This window comes from Salvelinus sp. IW2-2015, unplaced genomic scaffold, assembly GCF_002910315.2.
Source record: "Salvelinus sp. IW2-2015 unplaced genomic scaffold, ASM291031v2 Un_scaffold2172, whole genome shotgun sequence".
NCBI lineage: Eukaryota > Metazoa > Chordata > Actinopteri > Salmoniformes > Salmonidae > Salvelinus > Salvelinus sp. IW2-2015.
Genome location: NW_019943503.1, coordinates 117,432 through 127,093, shown reverse-complemented (window position 1 = coordinate 127,093; position 9,662 = coordinate 117,432). Strand labels below are relative to the sequence as shown.

General features: G+C 47.9%; 1 long non-coding RNA gene across 1 annotated transcript; it reads left to right on the top strand.

The window, feature by feature from the left end:
- The first annotated feature begins 3,278 nt into the window (after nt 1-3,278).
- LOC112073169 (uncharacterized) lies at nt 3,279-3,977 on the top strand. The gene is made up of 3 exons (XR_011476477.1): nt 3,279-3,336; nt 3,596-3,648; nt 3,869-3,977. It is a non-coding gene; the product is annotated as an uncharacterized lncRNA (long non-coding RNA).
- The last annotated feature ends 5,685 nt before the right edge of the window (nt 3,978-9,662 follow it).

Here is a 9,662-nt window from a genome sequence, read left to right as displayed (position 1 = left end):
GATTAGTGAGATAGATAGTGAGAGACAGAAGAGGACAGAAAGAGATGAGAGACGAGCGAGACAGTAAAGAGACCAGAGAGAGAGCACAGAAAGAGACAAGAGAGAGAGAGAGACAGAAAGAGACAAGAGAGAGAGACAGAAAGAGACACGAAAGAGAGAGATAGAGAGGACAGAAAAGAGGACAGAAGAGACAGAAAGAGAGGATAGAGATGACAGAAAGAGACAGAGAGAGGACCAGAAAGAGACAAGGAGAGAGAGAGACAGAAAGAGACAGATAGAGAGAGAACAGAAAGATCGAGAGAGCAGGAGGAGACAGACACAAGAGGAGAGATAGCAGAGAGACAGAAAGAGCAGAGAGAGAGAGACAGAGACGAGACACGAGAGAAGACGACAGAAAAGACAGAAAGAGAGAGATAGAGGAGAGACAGAAAGAGACAGAGGAGAGGAGAGACAGAAAGAGACAGAAAAGAGAAGAGATCGGAGAGAGACAGAAAGAGAAGAGATAGAGAGAGACAGAGAGAGACAGGAAAATAGACAGAGAGACAGAGAGACAGAGAGAGACAGAACAGAGACAGAGAGATCAGAAAGAGACAGAAAAGAGAGAGACAGAAAGAGGGACAGAGAGACAGAGAAGAGACAGAAAAGACAGAGAGATGACAGAAAGAGACAAGAGAGAGAGAGAGGAGGAGAGACCCCAGAAAGAGAGAGACAGATAAGAGAGAGATTAGAGAGAGACAGAAAGAGACAGAGAGAGAGAGAAAGAGAGACAGAGGAGACACAGAAAAATAGAGACAGAAGAAGGACACGATGAGAGAGACGAGAGAGAGAGAGAGAGGACAGAGAGACACAGAACGAGAGGAGACAGAAGAGACAGAAGAGAGGACCTCTGAAAGATTTGACATTTAGAGGACTTTCACCACACGTTTCTAAACCATGGTGCAACATCCAGGGAGACTTACAGGAACACTTCTGTGAAACAGACTCATCCAACCAGTCGGTGTTTGGGGTTTCAGAATCAATGAAGAAGTTGAAAAACTTCTTCATAGCTGTTCATTTTCTCTATCTCACAGCACAACCCTAGTCAGAGCCAATGTCGTCACTAGTTGAACATGTTATTTACTCCAACCTCGTGAAAAGTGACAAAACTGACATCTTATATGTTTTTGTTAAAAAAACACGTTATATATCGAAGGTGGGTCTTTGATTTTGTGATGCGCCTTGCACATGCTCAGTTCCGCACGAGATGATTGTGTCTTCTGCGACATGAGAGCTAGCCAATTGTCTGCCATTGATATACGCCCTACAAGCTATGATCGGGGATTTCTATTGGAGCAAGTCAGTTTCTATCTTCATCTTACTGTCGTTTGGTTTCAAACAAACAAACAAACAGAGCAGAACATGCTCATACCCCTGACTGCAACTGAGATACAATACTTGCACATCAAGCAGCAATGAGGCGGAAAGCTGGATTGAGAGGAGTAGAAAAGGGGATGGGGGAGGGAGGAGAGGGAGGAGGGGCAGGGGGGAGAACGGGAGAGAGGATGAGCAGGGATGAAGGAGAAGGAGGAGGCACAGGGGAGAAGGAGAGGAGGAGGAGGTCCAGGGGGAGAAGGAGAGGAGGGAGGAGCCGCTGGGCGGAGACAGGAGAGGAGGGAGGCGCTGGGGAGAAGGAGACGGAGGAGGAAGCCAGGGGGAGGAAGGGAGAGGAGGAGAGGCAGGGGAGAAGGAGAGGTAGGAGGCAGCAGGGAGAGGAGGCCGCTAGGGGGGTAGGAAGGAGAGGAGATGAGCAGGGGAGAGAAGGAGGGGAGGAGGCGCAGGGGGGAGAAGGAGAGGAGGAGGAGCAGGGATGCGTTCAAAAACACACAAGAGCGACAACTCGTATTTCTCGTTTACTGGCTGACAGCGACAGATCAACGAGCAACCCTGCAGGGCGACGAGTTCTGAACCCTCGCAGCGCCTTAGAGAGCAACTCCCGTGGCAAGTGATATGGCTTGAGCGGACCGCTACGGCACTACGAGATAGCAGGCCTGGCCGGGTAAGGGCGTCAAAGCAAATGTCTATACTAGGAGAGTATCAAGGGGAGACGCCAGATCAGGACAGAGTACTTCCACCATGACGAGATGAAGACAGCGACGTCATTGCGGCGACCCGCAGAGGTGGCCTGTCGCGTCCTGGCTATGGCACCACTCCCGATAGTCTCGTGAACGGCTGGGCACGTCGGCCGCGGTCCTCGGAGACGCTCGGCTCAGATCCCCAGATGACGCGACAGGGCGGCTGACAGCGAGGCGCAGAGGGGAGGAAGGAGAGGAGGAGAAGCAGGCGGGAAGAAGGAGAGAGCAGGAGGAGCAGGGGGCGAGAAAGGAGAGAGGCCCGTGAGACCAGGGGCGAGAAGGAAGAGGAGGACGCGCGACAGAGGAAGTCGAGAGAGAAGAGGAGAGAGGAGCAGCGAGGGAGGAGCCGCAGGGGAACGAAACAGGAGAGATGAGAAGCAGGGTGGACACAGGAAAGGAGGCCCGGAGAGGAGCAGAGAGACGAGGCGGAATAGCCTGCAACTCCGACTAGCAACTGGAGAGGGTTGCGACCGGCGTCGGCGGCCCCACCGCTCCTGCGATCCAGCACCGAAGAAGAGAAGACGAGGAGCAGGGGGAGAAGGAAGAGTGGTAGATAAAGGAGGACAAACGCAAACAGTGAAGAATGATTCAATACCAAACACCCCAGTACAAAACACAGTCACCAACACACTTACAGCCATTGACAGTTTGTGTACAAACTGCCGCGTTGCTGCTGTAGCTCGTTCAGTGAGTTGAAGAGCCATCTCTTGCTCGCCCGCCTCGCGGGGAATTCCGATGGTGGCCTTGACCCAAGGCGTTTGTATAGCAATCCAGGACTCTGCTCATCACTCTCCCTCCTTCTTTAGCGATCATCCTGGCCCCCGGTATACCCACCTCGTGGATCTGAGAGAGAGAAGATCATCACACCGCGGGGTAAGAGAAGAGGGAGGAGATGGAGCGAGAGATTGGGCCACTTTAGAGAGCAAGAAAGAGAGAGTACAGAGGGAAGTAGAAGAGAAATTATAATGACAATATTATTCCCACAAATCTTCCATAAATCTTGTCATGCAGAGTAAATATGGATATAAGAGAGAGAAGAGAGGAAGAGATAAGAGAGAAGAGAGGACAAGAGAGAGGAGAGAAAGAGAGAGCAGAGTCTCACTCTTGAAGATTCTGTGACTCCAGTTCCTCTTCATCTCCCGCTAGTAGAATACCTCTCTCTAGGAGCCTGTTTTCCTTGGGTTCTCTTCCTCAGCTCCTCGATCCCATTACAGCTTAGACAGTAGTGAGTACAACAGTAAAACACTATTACATACATAACATACTGTACCACCTTATATTAAATATATGTGTTTGTAAACGTCGCCCTCTACTGTGCATGGATGAGAGAGACATGAAGGCACATTCAGTTGGTTGTAAATCTCTTTCCTGATTTACTCTGATATATTTACATTTATATATCACCCCCAACTGTAAAGCAGTTGTGACAACTTCTRTAAATATATAAATGTATCGTATTGATTGAATGCTTTCCTGTGTTCCAGACTCGTACAAGTCAGCCTCTCTACCAGGATACAGGCGGAAYGCTGTCAACAGGGTGACCATTAACACTATAATATTCTTTATCTATACAGTTATGATCAAATCTCTTGAGATTAAAATATATTTTGTCAGAAAGACACATTTCTTGGAGGCAGCGACCAAACATTCTTTACATAGAAGGCTGTAATTCAAGTTTACCTCCTAGTTGTCATGGAAGCTTACTTGATAAACACAGCTGTAGCATCACTAACAGGTCTCTRTGTGTATCCCTGCAGCCCCAGAGTGCAGCCCCAGACTACTACCAGCAGTATGACAGCAGCAGTGACGTCAACTGGGGAACCAGAGGTAGGAGTGCTGTCTAACCTCCCTGGGTTCAGGTCTCAATACATTTATAACATTGTGGGATTTCCTTATTGCAGGATTGTAATCAGGTATTTTTTCTATTTTTCTCTCCTGCAGAATACAAGGTAAGGGTCTGAAAGTTGGTTGGAAAGTGGAGTGTCAAGCAGTATTCTACAATAACCAGCACGATGTTMGACTGTGTTCTCCAAGTGGTGTGTTATGAACCACTGGTGGGGAGAAAGACAATTCCTACTGGATCACAAAGACTGTGGTTTGTTCATGCAAGGCATTAGGACACTATAGGCCAGTATAGCTGCGCTCTCTCATTCCTGGCTCAATGACCCTACCAGAGGGCAGCAGTAGAGTCATGGCATCCTGCCCTGGTCTGCACTAGTCAAAGGGTTATAGGTCACAGGCCAGATTCCACATTCAGGACCTGGGCCCTGTTTGAATACTTTAAAAATACACCCTCCCTTCCTTGAAGTAATCACTGATCTAACACAAATGAATAACTTTAAGAAATTGTTCTGTCACCTAGCTTTCACCCAGTTATGTCAGATTAAGAATTCCTTGAAGGGAGAGAGGAAGGAAGAATGCTTTCTGAAAGAATTCTAACAGGACGTGGGCTGACAGGACAAAGAGCTTCCGAGTCAAGAGGTCACTGGACATTTCTTTCAGCCCTCCCAATAGAGGGTTGTTGACCTTTGGATGAACATTGTGTCACAAATGAAGCATCAGGAAAATTCTGCTTCCTGTCCATATGAGGATAGGGTAGGAGAGACTTCCTGAGAGAGAAATGGAAATGGAAGGACTGCCAATAATCATCTCATTCTATAGAACACCTCTGCTATGTTCCATACAATGGGTTCTATGCTGTGATTACAACGGAAACAGCGGTGTTATGACTGAGACAGCTGCTGAAGCTGTTTACCTGAGATATGTGGATTGTGGTCAATTCCATTTCACTTCAATCAATTCAGGAAGTAACATGATATTTCAAGGATTATCAGAATAGGAATTGGAATTTAAATATACTTCCTGATTTGACCCCAACCCTGTTAACTACATATATCTTCTACCTCTATCTGACCTGTCTGTTGCAGGTTTACCCATATGAAGTACTGATCGTGACCACCAGGGGGAGACACAGACTGCCTAAAGACGTAGATAGAGCCAGACTAGAGGTGAGGTTCTGACCTGGCTTAGTAATAATCTGTTCAATGCTGCCTCCTATCCTTGCTTCTAGCTAAAGGTCAATAATCCAGACATGATCCACATAGTCTACATGAGTCATACTACAGTGTCTCCCTGTGTTTCTCTGTCTTCCAGCGTCACCTGAGTCCAGAGGAGTTCCTACAGGTGTTTGGGATGACCTTGACAGAGTTTGACCGGCTGGCTCTCTGGAAGAGGAATGAAATGAAGAAACAGGCCCGACTCTTTTAACCATGGAAAGAGAGAAAATTAGAAAACATTGAGAGAGAAACTGTTCTAAATAAAGAGGGCGAGAGACTGTTAATGACAACAGAGAAAGAGAGCGATGTAGAGAGAGAGACAGTTAATGACAACAGAGATGGAGAGAGAGAAGCTGTTAATGACAACAGAGATGGAGAGAGAAGATGTTAATGACAACAGAAATAGAAGAGTGATGAAGAGAGAGAGACTTTGACAACAGAGATAGAGAGGATGGAGAGAGAGAGACTGTTAATGACAACAGAGATGGAGAGAGAGAGACTGTTTAATGACAACAGCGATAGAGAGTGAATGGAAGAGAGACTGTTAATGACAACAGAGATAGTAGAGTGATGGAGAGAGAGAGACTGTTAATGACAACAGAGATAGAGAGTGATGGAGAGAGAGAGAACTGTTAATGACAACAGAGATAAGTGGTGGAGAGAGAGAGGTCTTTTACAATAGAATGAGAGAGTTGCGGCGAGGCAGACAGACACCGACAGACCAGACAGACAGACAGACAGACAGACAGACAGACGACAGACAGACAGACAGACAGACAGACAGACAGACAGACGGGGAATGTGAATCTCACTGCCACAAAACTGAACTAAACCCTCCCCTCCACCCACTGCCCAGGGTCAAAAGAGAGAGAGACAAGAGGAGAGAGAGGGAGAGACACGAAGGTCAGGAGACTTTTGTCTTTGCCTTACTATTGTGTATTATTTTATACATTATGAGTGTGCAGCACCAGCAAACTAAGTGACTAGAATGTAGATATCATTTACACCACTTTATCAGAATGAATGAAGGAGATAATGGATGGACGAATGAACATACAATGCTTTTGTTTTTTAAATGGATGCTTATTGATGATCATTTCTCCTTCCACTTTACTACTTGTATCTTGTGGTTKACAGTGATGCTGGCAGCATKCCMATCTTTTAATGACATCATACCTATCTTTTAATGACATCATACCTGTATTCCAATGACATCATGAAATGATTTTTCTGAGAATGAAAACATTGCGTCACATTGTGAATATGTACAGTATAAAATAAGGCTTTTTGTCCACCAGATATGATAACTATTCACGCAACGATAGGCTAAAGACTGGATGTATTCACTGTCAGGAAAACAAACACGTGCTAGACGTACCTGCTGTAGCGTTGTGAWAGAGAGAACAGTATTGCTTAYAYGAAGGGATAATGTCMSTCTTTAGTTGAATTATGAATACGTATTCATCTTGGATCATTGCATAAACAAACATTAAATAAAGTTTGTATTGCAGACATGAAATGAGAAGTGTGCAGCTTGATTCTACAACAGGTTAACATACAGTTAGAGACTACACTTGTTTGCAGTTGTGAAGACGTATCCAGTCACAATTACATRGGTTGCAGATAAACATGCATAACACAATATTCGGAGGGTTGGTTTCCTTGACACAGATGAACCCTGCTCCTGGGCTGAAAACATGTTTCGTACGGGGATGCATTCTTCTTAGTTCTGGTCTTATTTTATCAGTTGTATAATTCGTTTTATTTTGAAACTACAAAACATACTGTAACTATCTCCTTTTCATAGGTATTTACAGTTCCATCATGTATGATTTATTCCAATAAAATACTGTTTTCATGTGTGTGTGACTGTCAATCGATCAATCAATCAATCAATATGTGTGTGTGTATGTATGTTGTACTTCTGCATCATGGGGTGAACCCACAACCATCTGTGCCACCAAGACTCAGACCTTTTTGCAGTTAGAGGTAGGTAGGAAGGGTTATTGCCATACTGCTCTTTGAAGGTACTAGCTTTAGGACCCAGCAAAGAGCGGGCTGTTCGTTTCTCTGTAACTTCATTGAGAGAGGCAAAGTGAGAGAGGCAGAGAAACAGAGAGAGAGGCAGAGAAACAGAGAGAGAGGCAGAGAAACAGAGAGAGAGAGCGAGAGGCAGAGAGAGAGAGAGAGAGAGAGAGAGAGAGAGAGAGAGACCGATAGAAACAGAGAAAAGGAGTCTGCTATGTATCAAGTGTAGCTGTCAACGCGGTCTCACATGGGGCTGCTCTCCGTCACACTCTCCGGGTGAGCCCGGGAAACCACCTCTCTCTCATCCATTACTTCACCAGGAAACCACCTCTCTCTCATCCATTACTTCCACTGGGATGGACACCAACAACAGATGTAAGTGTCAGTCTTAATCTGCTTTTCATTTCAAGTTAATCCATAGTGTAAAATGACAAAAAGTAAGGTATTACGTAGATATTATTACAAAGTTGTGTAACTGGTTTTTATTTACCAACCAATAGGGATATGCGCATAAATTGCAACTTTAATTGCACTGTTTTTTTGACATTGGAACTGCTGCCAAACTCAGATTATTATTCATGCATAGAGACGGCTAACTGTAAAGAGGCGAACTGTAGTCTAATTGCCTGTTTAAGATTCTCATMATTTTGTTGACAACTTAGTAAACATCAGAASAGCACTTTGCAGAGAATGGAGCAGAGAGTTGGATTGTGGGAATTATTTTTATATTACTATAGTCTAAGTGCGCTGTCCGCTGTCCGTAGGCTTTAGAAAAATGTGATTGTCCAGAATACTTGGAATGATTGTCGGTTTACCACCTTACTGTGTTTAGTTTGACTTGTCTTCCTAAAGGGGTGCAAATCGTCTCCGGCAACTTGCAGGCAGCGATACGTTTTTCCCCTAGCCTTCCCCCACCAACGCTGCAGTCAGCGACACGTTTTTCCCCTAGCCTTCCCCACCAACTGCTGCAGGCAGCGATACGTTTTCCCCTAGCCTTCCCACCACCCAAACGCTGCAGGCAGCGATACGTTTTCCCCTAGCCTTCCCCCACCACGCGCTGCAGGCAGCGATACGTTTTCCCCTAGCCTTCCCCACCAAGCGCTGCAGGCAGCGATACGTTTTCCCCTAGCCTTCCCACCAACGCTGCAGGCAGCGATACGTTTTCCCCTAGCCTTCCCCCACCAACGCTGCAGGCAGCGATACGTTTTCCCCTAGCCTTCCCACCAACGCTGCAGGCAGCGATACGTTTCCCCTAGCCTTCCCCACCAACGCTGCAGGCAGCGATACGTTTTTTCCCCTACCTTCCCCCACCAACGCTGCGCCAGGCGCGACATTTTCCTAGCCTTCCCCACCAACGCTGCAGCAGCGATACGTTTTCCCCTAGCCTTCCCCCACCAACGCTGCAGGCAGCGATAGTTTTCCCCTAGCTTCCCCCACCAACGCTGCAGGCAGCGATACGTTTTCCCCTAGCCTTCCCCACCAACGCTGCAGGCAGCGATCGTTTTCCCCTAGCCTTCCCCCACCACGCTGCAGGCAGCGATACGTTTTCCCCTAGCCTTCCCCACCAACGCTGCAGGCAGCGATAACGTTTCCCCTAGCCTCCCCACCAACGCTGCAGGCAGCGATACGTTTTCCCCTAGCCTTCCCCCACCAACGCTGCAGGCAGCGATACGTTTTCCCCCTAGCCTTCCCCACCAACGCTGCAGGCAGCGATACGTTTTCCCCTAAGCCTTCCCCACCAACGCTGCAGGCAGCGATACGTTTTCCCTCTAGCCTTCCCCCACCAACGCTGCAGGCAGCGAATACGTTTTCCCCTAAGCCTTCCCCACCCAACGCTGCAGGCAGCGATACGTTTTCCCCTAGCCTTCCCCCACCAACGCTGCAGGCAGCGATACGTTTTCCCCTAGCCCTTCCCCCACCAACGCTGCAGGCAGCGATACGTTTTCCCCTAGCCTTCCCCCACCAACGCTGCAGCAGCGATAGTTTCCCCTAGCCTTCCCCCACCAACGCTGCAGGCAGCGATACGTTTTCCCCTAGCCTTCCCCACCAACGCTGCAGGCAGCGATACGTTTTCCCCTAGCCTCCCCCACCAACGCTGCAGGCAGCGATACGTTTCCCCTAGCCTTCCCCCACCAACGCTGCAGGCAGCGATACGTTTCCCCTAGCCTTCCCCCACCAACTCTGCAGGCAGCGATACGTTTTCCCCTAGCCTTCCCCACCAACGCTGCAGGCAGCGATACGTTTTCCCTAGCCTTCCCCACCAGCGCTGCAGGCAGCGATACGTTTTCCCCTAGCCTTCCCCCACAGCGCTGCAGGCAGCGATACGTTTTCCCCTAGCCTTCCCCACCAGCGCTGCGGCAGCGATCGTTTTCCCCTAGCCTTCCCCACCAACGCTGCAGGCAGCGATACGTTTTCCCCTAACTTCCCCCACCAACGCTGCAGGTAGCGATACGTTTTCCACTAGCCT